We start from the raw sequence: 10,313 nt of genomic DNA on the forward strand, positions 1-10,313 counted from the left end.
GTGTGCTCAGCCGCCACTTTCGTCGTGCTTGGCCTCCCAGGACCCTAGACCGCAGCTCGTGTGATTATTGGCTTTGGGGTTACCTGAAGCCGCAAGTGTATCGTGATCGACCGGCATCTCTAGGGATACTGAAAGACGACATCTGACGCCATTGCCTCACCATAACTCCGGACATGCTTTACAGTGCTGTTCATAACATTATTCCTCGACTACAGCTATTTTTGAGGAATGGTGTTGGATATATTGAGCATTTCCTGTAAATATCTTCATCTTTGCTTTGTCTCACTTTCTTATGCTAATTATTGTTATTCTGATCAGATGAAGCGCCATCTATCGGACATTTTTGAATTTTTGTATTTTTTTGGTTCGAATAAAACCCCATGTCATTCCAAGCATGGGTGTCAATTTGTACCTCTCTGTCTACATTACTTCGTGATTTATTCAGTTTTCAAATTTATACTGTCTTTTTGATCACCGGTACATATGCGACCCAACAAAAAGATACCAGAAAAACACAAAAACACTTCTAAAAACTATGTCACACATATTCAAAAAATACAGAGCGATATGGCGGAATCAAAAGAATCCCCAAACATCCACACTAAACAGCGTACCAAAGCTCCACAAGGACGACACTCCCACACACCCCGTTGTCAATTTCAGAAGTGCACTCCCATATCACTTAGCCAGAGAAATGCACACATACTTTCAGGAACGTTACATATACACAAATAACAGAAGCGTACATAATACCGAAGAGCTGATACAAAAATTCAAAGACATCAACATAGCTACAACAGCCATACTCACATCATTTGAATCACACCCATGTTCCCCAACATCCCCATAACATAAACCATCTATATCATCAAACAACAATTAGCAGAACAGGCAGAAATTCCTAAACCCCACGTAAGACGAATAACTAGAATTCTAAAACTACTCACAGACCAAAAGTATTTCTCATTTGACTATCAATCCTAATCAAAGGAGACGGGCTTCCAATCGGCTCACCAGTCAGTGGACTCCTAGCCAACATTTTTATCGATCACATTGCAAATCAAATATTTGAAACTCTAGTAAGACCCAAACAATACCAGGTAATATAATGGTATCGTTATGTAGATGACATTATATGCTTTCTAGGGGAAACAACCAGTCGCATCCAACAGCTCCACAGTGATATAAACAAAGTCCACCAAAAATTAAATTCATCAGAGAAAACGAAAACAACAAAATGTTAAATTTCCTTGACCTCACAATATGCAGAGACAACAACCAATACGAATTCTCCATACTGAGGAAAGTGACCACCACCAGCACAGCCATTCACAAACATTCTAATCATCTGATTGTGGACAAACTAACCAGTTTCCAATGTATGCTACACAGATTGAACAAAACTCCACTCACTGAAAACAACTATAACAATGAATTACAGACAATCAGACAAATAGCTGTACAGAATGGATATGCTGCGAACACTACAGATAAACTGAACCACAAAATTAAAACTAAATTAAAAAGAACAGCGAACACACAAAAACAAAACCCTTCTCATCAACCTACAAACACACGGCATACACATTTGAGCACACATGAACAATAAACACCCACAACAACAAACAGGTGGTTCACTCTCACCTACAACAACAAATCAGCCCATAGAATAGGCAACATACTTAAAAAAACAAGGGCTAAAAATAGCCTACAAGACAGATAACTCAACACAGAGAAAACTAAGGACAACTAATACAAGCACAGGCAAATACAACACATATGACGTTTAGCAACTAACATGTCAGGACTTAAAATCAGTTTACGTAGGACAGACGAGCAGAAACTTTAATACCAGATACACAGAACACAGAAGAGCATTAGAAAGTAGCAGTTGTCATTCCACATTTGCTGAACACCTTATGGACAAGAAACATAGTCCGATGGACATCAATACTGACTTGAAAATTCTCAGATTATCAAATGCAGCAACAGCTCCCCCCCCCCCCCCCCACAAGAACTAATAATTTAAGAAAAATATAAAATACAAAAAGCTATAATTGAAGGAAAACAAGTAATAAATGAACACACAGCTCGGTGCAATAGAACTCTGTTCTCTGTACTCAAGGAAATGTTAGGTAACACCAACCTAAAGAACCCCGCCCCCATATGAACATGCGTATATACACACACACACACACAAAATAATGAAAAATCTTCAACCTACTCTCTCTCTCTCTCTCTCTCTCTCTCTCTTTCTCTCTCCTTGTTTAACACACACAAAATGGCACTCACACCTCTGAAACATTTACACCAACTGCCAGGAACACCTTCAACTGTTCCTCGGCCACCATCCTATGTTTACACTTTTAATTGTTCCACTGTCCGCCATCTTGTTTTTACAGCTGGTAAACAATGAAACAGTGGCAATGACAACTCTATATACGGTACTTTACAGAGAAGAACATGAAGAAAAAAGAAAATGTAAGTGAAACATAATGTTAATACCCACACATACATACACATACGCACACACAACCTTCCAAATAGAATTAATTAATTGCAGGCATATCCATAACAGTTTCCAAATAATAATTTTTGCTTAAGTAATTTGTCTACATTAAGTTGTATATGGTTGCAGATGACAAACTGTGAAAGAAAACAGACACTATAAGAAAACACTACATCAGGAAAACCACACCATATGGTGAAAAGGTATCAATAGACAATTTTATGTGTTCCTCAAAAATCCGTAACTACGAATTTCAAAATTAGCATTTACATGTATACAAACAGCAAAGGGCATTCTTTATGGTCAACAGTCATAAAAAAAAGCCCACTGATGATGCTGCAACTTCAGCGAAACACGTTTAGGATAAAAAACAAAAATGTGTTTCGCTAAAAGCAGACCCCAACCACAAACATATATATATATATTTCAGTATAGTCTGCCTGCTTCTCTATAACGGAATCGCAATGTCTTCAAAGCTCTGTTATTCCATCCACGGCACCAGTTCTGTTTATCTGTCGAACTGATCAGGTAGCGGTGGTAGAAAGCTGTTCCACAAAAAGAAAACGATGTCGCCGCATTGATTTAAAAACGATGTCGCCGCATTGCTTTTTTTCAACATAGGGAGTAATTTGAACACTGGCGGACTCCTGTCCGGGCTGTAGGGTGGATGTGGCATGACTTCCCATCCGTATTCATGCAGATTTTGGGCTACAACATCGCCGATTTGCGGGCGATCATTATCGTGGAAAATTTGTGGCGCAACCTGGAGCAACCGAGGTCGGGTTTTGTGCAATTTTCTTCGCAGATTTTGCATGAAGTTACAATAATACTCAGCTGTGACATTTGTTCCACATGGGACTCTATCTGTCATGATGATTCCTTTACGATCATAAGCAAAAATCATTTTTAACTTGAGCTTTGATTAGGCGGACCGAAATTTCTTCGGACGTGGAAAATCTGAAGCTCTCCACTCATTGGACAGTCATTTCGACTCCGGATCAAAGTTTGTAACCGACGTTTCATCAATAGTGACACTTTGACACAAGAATCCTTGACCTTGACGGTCGAATCATTGTTGGAACAAGGCTGAAACGTCCAAGTGTTTGTGCTTCAGCAGTCAAACAGTGTAGGTAACATCTCACAGAAATTGTTCTCTTCTTCAAATCATTTGTCAGAACACGAAATACTGATCTTCGTAGAATTGACGCCGCTTCAGCGAGTTCCTCCCAAGTCGAACTGCGATCATCTTCCTCAAGAGTATCTGCCACAGGTTCCACATTTCGTTCATGTGTTGACGTTTATGGCCTTCTGGGTCTTAAATTATCGTCTCTAGTCATAGGACCACCACAAAAACGGTTAACCCAACGTGAAACTGTGCTAGGTCCATTGTAAACTGAACACAAACATCACGTAATTTACTGTGGATTTATGTCGGGTTTTTGTCGCGTGAAGTTTCGTTCTTGATGTACGATTTCTGGTCTTCAACAGTCGTGACACAGGCTAATTGTGTATTAGACTACACAGCGGAAAACAAGAACTTACTGCTTCTTCTTCAAGATTCCAACTACGTCTGATGTAAATTTCGTTGTAGCATCAAACAACCTAAACTAAAGTAATACCAATCTGTGATTTGTTTATGAAATGTCCCACAAATCCCCTCCTCTCTATCTACAACCTACGCAATCCTCTCTCTAATATAGCAAAGTATCTAGTGCTAAATCTTGACTGAAAACTGCGAGGTGCAATAATAAAGTTTTAATTAGAACACGCTAAAATAATGTTATGTAATTAATTTAAGCCTGTTTGCCGGTATGCCGTGTTGGTGCACGTAGAAATGCCCGCACCATAGTACCGTATACGTCGCTGGAGCTGGCAAAACAAAACAGCGCATCGCATCTCAACAACAACGCGGGGATTTCAATATGTGCTAGAACTGCAGACTTATACCTGCTCTGATGAAACTGGTCAATGAAACACTCTCATTTTCGACAGAAGAAGACGATCGCCTGATCGGTAAAAAACGCGACATAATAAAACTTCAAGTACAAAAATATTTTGGCAGTTGTATTATTACAACTTAACTATTACACAGACGGAAATAAACCGCGAAACCAAAAAAATAATTAAAGTGGAGTAACGAATTTTCTGGAGCACATTTGTCTAGGTAGGATACATAAGTAATTAACATTGCAAGATTACAGGTTACCGCGAGAGAAGCCACTGCCAATGTGAATCGCTGGTACGTTAATGACAGGCGTAACCGCCAGAATATTGCATGCAAGCATGTAAACGTTCCTGCATTGTGTTGTCAGATTGTGGGATGGAGTTTGATACCTGTTGGGCCACCTGGCCAGTCAATATAAGGATGGATAATGCTGTTTGTGGATGACGATGGAGTTGTCGTCCGATGATGTCTGATATGTGAGCGTCTGGAGACAGATCTGATGATTGAGCAGGCCAAGGCAACATGTCGATTCTCTGTGGAGCATGTCGAGTTACTACAGCAATAAGTGGACGAACGTTCTCCTGTTGGAAAACACACCCTGGAATGCTGTTCATGAATGGCAACGCAACAGATCAGAATCACCTAACTGACGGACAAATTTTTCAGCGTGCGCCGGATAACCACGAGAGTGCTCCTACTGTCACACAAAATCGCACCCAAGACCATAACTCCAGGTGTAGGTCTAGCGGGGCCAGCATGCAGAGGTGTTGGTTGCAGGTCCTCAACTGACCTCCTTCTAACCAACATACGACCACCACTGGCACCGTGACGAAGCAGCTTTTATCAGAAATACAACAGGCCTCTACCCTACCCTCCAATGAGTTCTCGCTTGACACCACTGAAGCTGCAAATGGCGGTGGTTCGGGGTCAGTGGAAACACGCTACAGGGCTTTTGGTTCGGGGCTGACCTTGAAATAACCGATTTGTAACAGTATGTTGTGTCATTGTGGTGCCAGCTGCAGTTCAAATTAGTGCTGCAGATGCAGTACGATGCGCCAGCGCAATACGCCGAACACGATGGTTTTCCCTCTCGGTAGCACCACGTTGTCGTCCGCAGCCCGGCCTTCTTGCGACCGTACATTCCCATGACCACCACTGCCAGCAGTGCAGTGGCTACATCCCTGCCAAGTCCTTCTGCAATATCGCAAACGATCATCCAGCTTCTCGCAACCCTATTACTCCGCCTCGTTTAAAGCCAATGGCGTGTTGATAATTGCTTCTTTGTCGCTTGAAAGGCATTCTTGAGTAACATCAACTCGCCACGTCCAATTTCAAACTAAAACCAACGCTCACGACCGGTAAAGCGTGTATTTAAATCAAATCTGATTTGCGTCCCTCTAGTGGCGCTGCTAGCGCCACTGTTATACAACTGGCGCGAAATTTGAATAGACATCATCTCTCAGATGTAGAAACACTCCTATATTACGTTGCGCAATTCCTTGGTGTTGGGATTTTCTTCCTGTCGGTGTATTTATACTACATTCACATTTACGAGTGAAAAATTGTTTTCGCTTAAATAAGGTTGATTCAAAATCCTCGTGCATACTTTTTTGTTTTTGTAAATGGTTAGATCTGCAATTATTATTATCATTATTATTATTATTATTATTATTATTATTATTATTATTATTATTATTTATTGAAACAAACGTAAATAGTAAATTAAAAACGAGATGTAAGTGAAAATCTTTTTTTTTTCAACGCTTTTTCATTTGCAACCATTGGATTTACTTTGTAGTGTAACATTTTTGATGTAGTTTTTTGTTGGAAGAGGTATTACTTTTATGAAAGTAGATTTTGGTCTTACATACCTCCGGTTATTCGACTGTGATTATCAGCTTGTAACATTTCGTTTATTCACGTGCACATAAACGTATTACCAGGAATCAGTTTTGCAGACAGGAATATCAAGCGTTCAGGCAAATGTGTGCCAAACGGGGACTATGAAGTTATGGACAAGGAACAGATGATTTCTAAAAACAAAATCATAAATATTCAGCTTTAATTTCAAAAAAGTTCTAACCTCCATCTTTTATTTCTTCTCAAACTACTTAGAAAAATGAGTGCAGAATAGATGACAGTAACAGTTAGTGAGCTTTACCAAGCATGATTAAAAATTCATTTATTTCAGTATAGTGCAAATAAGGAAGTGGTTAGACTGCAAACAAACAGGAAATGAATCGTAAGACTTCATTCTATTTTTTCGAGGTTATAAGTAAAGCGCCAACGGCCTTGCCGCAGTGGTAACACCGGTTCCCGTCAGATCACCGAAGTTAAGCGCTGTCGAGCTGGGCTAGCACTTGGATGGGTGACCATCCTGTCTGCCGAGCGCTGTTGGCAAGCGGGGTGCACTCAGCCCTTGTGAGGCAAACTGAGGAGCTACTTGATTGAGAAGTAGCGGCTCCGGTCTCAGAAACTGACATACGGCCGGGAGAGCGGTGTGCTGATCACATGCCCCTCCATATCACCATCCCATGACGCCTGTGGGATGAGAATGACACGCCGGCCGGTCGGTACCGTTGGGCCTTCGTGATCTGTTCGGGAGGAGTTAAGTTTTTAGTTTTTTATAAGTAAAAATCTATTAGCAGGCCGCACCTGGGGTCTAAATCATTCGTCTATCATCCTCATCTATAAATCCCACAGTCAACAATGGCTGGACCTTCGCCTCACGTAAATTCTACGAATCCCTTGAAAGTGGGAAAACATGCATTTCATTTTGCTTTCCGCATCAGCCTGCCTTCCCCAACTAGCATCCTATATCACATCCGTTTCTCACACCTCCTTCTCTTCTTGAAGCTTCCTCAGACTCAATAAATTACTCAGAAAACCCAGTCCCATTACCCAATATCGCATCCACTAAACAGTAGTCCAGGTAATCTGCTGAGCCACTGATCCATAATCCACCTTCCATGCATTTCCATGCCTCATCTATCCTCTCCAGCTAAAACTTTTAGCAGTTTCCAATACCCAAAGCTGAAATATTTTTCGAGATATACCTTTTGTTCCAGCGCTAATCAACAACACTCCCTCTCTGCCCTGCCTTCCATTTTCTCCTTCTTACACCAACCCCCTCAATAAATGTTAATTGCTTTTTGCGATTCCACAAAGCCCCACGGAAGTACTTACCATTTCGCATTGCAACAATGTGCTACAAAATATCATAAAAATTCGAATTTTTGCTCACGAAACAAATTGCAAAATACTTGTTTAACTAGTAACAGAATGTTACTTAATTTCATCTGCCTTGTCCAGATTTGGATGACTGTTAAAAATGTTTCTTCTCTGAAGTTTCATTCAAATTTTGGTTCCTTATTCATGTGGGATGTCAGGTACCAATCTAATTAAGTAAAATGTACTTCGATTTTTGTCAATCTTATTCCTGTAGTATAAGTATGCTTAAAAATAAATTACTTCCAATCCACTTTAAAGTTCTCTGTTGGAACATTTTGAGGCATACGTAGACAGAAACTGAAAAACTGAGTATCAGGTGGGCTTAGGCGCCCAGATGTAGTAACAGACGACAATGATATCTTCATATAATTGTACTGACATGACTGCTTTAGTATTTACAATTAACATTCACAGCTCTATAGGAATTCAGTTACACAGTGTGGTTCATAAAAAAGGTACTGACATGTTCCATGAAAATCAAATTATGGTTAACACACATTTTTAACAAAATTTAGTAAACTGCTTATTAAAATAAAGTTGATTTAAAAATCTGTAATTTCTGTTTTACTTAAATACTATTTTTGATGTTACTGTCCTCATAGAATCTTTCTTTGGTTAGATATTGTAAAATAGTTGTTCCTAAAACAAATAGATTGCATGTGGGATTTAAGGAACTGGGGTCAAACCGACTTTGGGGAATTTTTTTTTTTACAAAGTAGCTTTACCTAAAATGATGATAATTTTATATAAGACAGAAAGGCTATTTTAAATTCAGAAACAAATATCAACATATATTCTAGTGAAACTACATGTGGAAGTGTTAACGGTACTTTACTAAGCATTAGCTCTATGTACAACCTGTTTACTGGGATGTGCATCAGTTCCAGCAATGTCACTTCAGGGCATTGTTTTCTGGTATGCTACATGATACTCAAAACCATGAAAATTACCATTAGATTATATCATAGTAGCATTAACATCATCTTCTATGATTACATTTTACATGTTGTGCAGCTAGACACTGGATTCACATTCGGGAGGACGACGGTTCAATCCCGCGTCCAGCCATCCTGATTTAGGTTTTCCATGATTTCCCTAAATCGCTCCAGGCAAATGCCTGGATGGTTCCTTTCAAAGGACACGGCCGACTTCCTTCCCCGTCCTTCCCTAATCCGATGTGACCGATGACCTCGCTGTCTGGTCTCCTTCCTCAAAGCAACCAACCAACCAACTTGTTGTGCAACATATATAATTGTATTACTCATAAATATCTTTCATGAATGCATATTTTATAACCGAATTAAATATGTCTTTTAGAAATGAAACATCATTAAATGTGTAAAATCTTAGGTTGAAGAGTGGTGTTATCCAGTGCCTCCCCTTCCTTCCTCCCCCCCTCCCCCACACCACCACTATTAGACAATGATAAAAAAAAGGAGATATTCATATGAGGGTTTGGCTTAATCATTTAGTCAAGAACTGGTTAGTGTGATATACAGGCTAACCTAACATGTTTAAATAAATTGTAAGGTGTCAGGCAAATCCAACACCTTCCATGAAAACCCTGACATAATAAGCAAATCCGGTAGTATGTCACATAGCTCCGAATAAATCGTGACATTAAATTAACCAAAGTAATACGAGTAACGAGTGAGCAAATGGAATACCACAGACTAACACAAGAATGCCTAAATGCATGTCATAACTTCCCACCATGAGACAGACGCAGTTCCGAGGGGAGAAAGGAGAACAGAAACCGAGAGCAGAACCGTGTTAAGTTAGAAGGCCCTACGATAAGGGACGGACACTTACGTGTTCCAGCTAACCGTTAGGATCACCCCCCAGTCCATGTTAAAAGCTAGAGCCCTCCAGAAGAACAGTACAGATCTTACGATAACACAAAAAGGGCCACACCACGCGCAAGTTTTAGCGTGAGACTTTATCGCGACTCTGTTACGTTGCAAACTTTAAAAACATTGCCCCACCACGAAAAGTATACGTTTCTCATTGGATAGACAGAATTTTTGAAGGTGGAGCTTAAGGTTAACATTGAGACTTTGATTGGTCAGATGAAAACACAGCCAGATATTTTTTTTTAAACCAACTTCGGTAAATTGTAGTAAGGAGAAGTTAGGAGAGAGTTGCTTCAGAGACTGCAAGGTGAGCGGAGCTGTGCTGCCCGCCACACCCTGACGAACACCGACAAGGTAATGAACGCACGCGATGCCGTGTAACAGCGCATAAAGCTTCACTCTGAACTGCAGAAGTCTCACCTGTTACACCCCCTTTTTGCGTAATACTAGTATCGATCGTCAATTAAAGCTCACGGTGTTCACATTGGCCACTTGAAGTAAAAATCTGAAACGCGATAATTTTTCTCTTATTTAGTTATTGAGAAGCCACATCAGCCACTGTAATTTACGGCAAGTTAGATAGATAATCAAAGATAATTGAGGGTCACTGTAGACCATTTTGATAGTTTTCTCTTCTGTGAAACTTAATTTAAACCTAGATTATATATGTGATATGTCATAGGTCATCCTTCGATCCATTGTAGAACTTGGAAACCCATTTAGGGAATATTCGTTCACATTTTTGTTGAACGCAGTTGGTTTTTACCATCCTGTA

At 40.0% G+C, this 10,313-nt stretch overlaps 1 pseudogene; it reads left to right on the forward strand.

Annotated features, from left to right (window-relative positions):
* Positions 1 to 6,736: 6,736 nt before the first annotated feature.
* Positions 6,737 to 6,854, forward strand: LOC126274412 (5S ribosomal RNA; annotated as a pseudogene).
* Positions 6,855 to 10,313: the final 3,459 nt, after the last annotated feature.

Source organism: Schistocerca gregaria, chromosome 5 (genome assembly GCF_023897955.1).
Source record: "Schistocerca gregaria isolate iqSchGreg1 chromosome 5, iqSchGreg1.2, whole genome shotgun sequence".
Lineage (NCBI taxonomy): Eukaryota > Metazoa > Arthropoda > Insecta > Orthoptera > Acrididae > Schistocerca > Schistocerca gregaria.